General features: G+C 38.4%; 1 long non-coding RNA gene across 1 annotated transcript; it reads right to left on the bottom strand.

Annotated features, from left to right (window-relative positions):
• Window positions 1-727: 727 nt before the first annotated feature.
• Window positions 728-2,369, bottom strand: LOC311124182. Its single transcript, XR_014612726.1, has 4 exons — window positions 2,321-2,369; window positions 2,058-2,229; window positions 1,797-1,924; window positions 728-1,670 (listed from the first exon to the last, which is right to left on the bottom strand). It is a non-coding gene; the product is annotated as an uncharacterized lncRNA (long non-coding RNA).
• Window positions 2,370-4,430: the final 2,061 nt, after the last annotated feature.

Genomic DNA, 4,430 nt, shown 5'->3' with positions numbered 1-4,430 from the left:
CACCAAAAACATACGGAAGGGATGGATTACAAGCCATTTCTTGACAGTGAGCAGTATGCATATCTTTGGTGCGTAAAACTATTTTGGAAGAATCTTCAGAGAATTCTGTTTGAAAGTCCTCCTTTTCTGCTAAACAGAACCTGCAACAGTACCTTGCACTGAAAGACTCCACCAGACCAAACAAACTATGCAAACCCAAATTATCACCTGTTACCTGTACTACAGTGCCACGTACATAACCACTGTATAATGGAATCTCAATACCATCGCTCTCTAACACTTTAATGTCTCGAACAATGGGAGCAAAAATTTCACTAAAACCATATCGTTTAACATCTTGAGTATGAAATAAGGCGCACAGGTGTATGTTAGCCAAAAAAGAATTCCATTTTGGAGAGAAGTTTCTTAAAGTAAAATATACTCCACCCAATTTATGAATACCTCGCTTGGAACCCAATGGGTTGGCGACCTCAAAATCATCATAGAACATCTGGACCTGTATTGTCTGCTTCTCAGTTGAGAACAGGGGGTGACTTTTAAAAAAAGATCCATCACAAATATCTCTCAGTCTAGAGTTGCTGGTAGCTGAGCTTTGCAACATTTCTGCAAAATACTGACTTTTAAATATTGACTGCAGTGTAGATAAAATTGGAATATACATGAATTTATCTTGAACTACTACCTGATCATATGTTCCAGTCTTTTTATTTCGTCTTGTGTTAAATCTTGAACCAATCACACATTCAACTGGTTCTACTATTTCCCACTTGGCAGTCATAAATTTTGATCGCTTGTATTCCGAATTTAGAACTGTGAAAGGATTCTCTAACCCCTCAAAACACGCCTCAACTTTCTTGCACATTTCTGTTTCTCTTTCATTACTAAATACATGCTTTATCACTGTTTCTTTAGCATGCTGATGAATATCTTGAACAATCTCTTCCATGGAAATCACTACAGTATTTACTGTACTTTGACCAACACCTGCTGCCTTTAGATCAGAAATAACAGCTGCACAACTATTTACAATGTATGGCGAAGATAACTCTGACTCAGCCTCTAAACATTCAGTCGACACTTCAACATGAGAAATATTACTGGTGTTGACGGTACTTTGAGGGTCTGAAAGATCATCTTCTATAGAATCTACTAAACTTTCTCCGTGGCACTTGTTAAGATGTTTTCTAAAACCAGAAAAGCTACCAAAAGAACGTGAGCATCCTTCTTGACCACATTTCAGAAAAAGAGTCCTGCCTGTACATAGCCCATGAATTATCTTAAGGTGCTTAACAAGGTTGTTTGGACTTCCATGGTCACTTTTGCAAAGAAAACACTTCATAGTTTTATCTCAACTAACGCACCATTCTTGCTCGCAACTCAGCAACTCTAGGAGTCTCCTTTGTTTCCCCCATGTCGATGTTATAGATGGTTGTTTGCACAAAAGTGAAAAAGCTGCTCAAGGAAGAACTGTATGACGTACCAAATACGTAATGGCCTTTAAAGACTTCGTCAAAAGCTCCTACTGAACCTGTTGCCTTGCATGGAAGAGCATGCTTGTCAACCACAATGAAGTAGGAGTGAATGCTGCTCTGTGTGGATCCCTGGGCGAGAAGGTAGGGCTGACTGCTTTGGGTGATGTTGTCAAGATGCTGCTGCACACTGGTTCCAACCTACAAAAAAAACACATTCAACAGAATTGTTTTGGTGACTAACCTCTGACAATAGATAAGATCACCTCAAACTGTGCACAAGATTGAGATGATGGAATATATATTTTAAACAACTGTTAAGCATACCTTTTGAAATCTGATGAGCTGATCTACAGCTTGATATGCAGACATCTTTCCCGGCCTCTTTCTACCTTGTGCAGATGGTGGTAGCAAATGTAGCAGCAGCAAGATGGCAGACATGTCACTGTCCCAGCCTACAAATAAGTAAATAAAAACCTGGTTAACATTGTGCCGTAGCATAACATTCTTATTCACAACTTGCACCATTATGGACATATAATGCACACCTACATTATCCACATAAAAAGTAAAACAGTTCATTCATACCATTCTCAACTTCAGCAGCTGACTCAGCATTGCGCATCAAATCCAAGAGTTCTGTGGTGGATACAAGTCCATGGCTTTCCTTTATTACTTTTGCTTTGAAAGTGGTTGGCCACTTCTCCAAGAATTTGTTGGCTGTGGCCTCACCAAACAGAAGTCTGAAATCTTGTTCTATCTGCAATGTAACACACAAAGACAGAAATAATGAGTGTTACCTTATTCTTCATTGGATATTTTTGGTGATGCAGTGAATTAAGTTGTCATACCAGTCCTGGTGTGTCCAGAAATCTTGGGAAGACCGAGAAGACATCTGATGATTTGGCTTCATCGTTGACCATTGCTTGCCGATATATGAAGGTCATTTTCATCTTCTCACGGACAGTGTTTTCATCAGCAGAGTGTCTCAAAACAGCAATAGCTGCTTCCACATCCTCATCAGATGGCTCTCTGTCATAGGTGAAGGGCTGACGATCACGGCCTGGCCCACCAACTTAAGACAAAATACAGTGTTAAGAAATCCTTTCTGTACAATTCACAGGTCACCATTATAATTACATGTCACTGATCAGAAAACATACCTTTAGGAGATTTGCTGACTGAGGCACCTCTTTCCTCTGCTGTTTTTCTTTGTATGGTCTTCAATCGCCATGCAAGGTATCCGGAACCACTCTCCGGATCGTAGTAATGATCCTATATTATTATAAATAAATTATAAAGGAGTACTATTCCCATTTCATAGAGTGAATATGTGCATAATGTTGCAATAACCCATTTACTTACATATCCATGTTGTGAGTATGGGTCTTCTAGATAGGGAAACAAAGCTACTATCCCCTGTGCATACATCACTCTGACACTTTTGGGGGGGGATGTCCTAGCATATGAATTCAAAGTTAACATCACACTGAATTGATATTGCACAACACATTTTACATAATTAATAACCGGAAAATAATAACAATGTTTCTTTACAGCCCATCTATATGCTTAATGCTTACCCATGTGTTTCTGTCATCTCAGCAGCAAGTATGTTGATCATCTGTCTTCTGGTGGCATCTGTCAGAGATTTGGTTTTTCCATACTCTTGCATAATGCGTTCACCACCAGGCTTTGATGTTAGGATTTTTTCAATCAGCTATAGGTGGAAAGAAATGTGCTTTCCGTAATTGTAAAACAATATGTAATGCTGTCACATGATGAAACAACATTCAGATTGGACTTAACAGCAATGTTCACCACTTACTGCTTTTGCCTCATAGTTTATGTGGCATGGCCTTTTAGGCTGGCTTCCTTCGCCAGCCGCTACTTCTTCAACATCGTCACACACAGTGAAATTCAGAATGATGGTGTCATCAGATGTACCCGAGCATGATGATGAATGAGAGGTATCTGTTCATTATGAAATTTGTGCAAAACATAGAAACATATTACAATAAACTGTTATTTTTAAGACAATAAAGGTTCTCATTCTGGCCTTTAAACTAAAAAACTAATTGAATGAATGAATACCAAGTCCATTGCCCAGCATGATTCTGAAAGTTCCAGGTGACTCCTTTACTAATTCTTCAAAAACATCTGAGTCAACTTCTGTGTCAGACTGGTCATACACCTTAATGTCTGGCTTTCTGCTTTCTGGTATGTTGAATTTTAGACACACTGTTAAAAAAAGAAGAAAAAAAAAGAAAAACATGCATTCCCTTCTCACAAGAATCCAAGTTCATACTTAAGGTTGCCTCATGTGTTCACAAAATGATGAAAGACAAGGATCTGCACCTGATTTTATGTTACTGAAAATATAAAGCACAGCAGAAATGACTATAGACCTAAATAGATATCATAAGATAATAGCTTAATGCTGTATTATTTTGTCATTAGGGTGATATGTATTGCTTTAACCTATTATACCTACCTTCTTTCAAGAAAGCATTGAATGTCAGCTCAGACAGCTTGACGTATTTCTGCTCTTCCCCGAGCTGAACACGCAACAGCATTTTGCCTCTGTTAACAAAGAAAATATATATTCAAAATCATCATTTAGTGCTGGTTCAACTAAGCGTTAGCTAACTATCCATTTATCTCGGTAGTACTAGCTACGCAATGCACTATGCATTACTTAGACGTTACACTGCAATTACAAAGGCTGAAGTAGACAAAGTTGTGCTGGTTGAATATAACGTTAAGCTGCCATTTTCTGCAGCAAATGGGTGTAGGCTAGTTCAAGTTTAGAGGCACATTGTCCCATTAGCTACCAAATAACTAGCTATGTGTCAAAGTTAGCTAGCTCATTAGCCATTTTAGTTCGAACAGTAGCTAACCATTAAAATGGTTAAGCAATGTTAAACAAACCCGTCATGCAAATCAGTGATCTAAGTTATC

This window comes from Coregonus lavaretus (genome assembly GCF_964263955.1).
Source record: "Coregonus lavaretus genome assembly, contig: HAP1_SCAFFOLD_7766, whole genome shotgun sequence".
NCBI classification, from domain to species: domain Eukaryota; kingdom Metazoa; phylum Chordata; class Actinopteri; order Salmoniformes; family Salmonidae; genus Coregonus; species Coregonus lavaretus.
The sequence above is the reverse complement of the archived record's forward strand: the minus strand, read 5'-3'. Positions and strand labels throughout refer to the sequence as shown.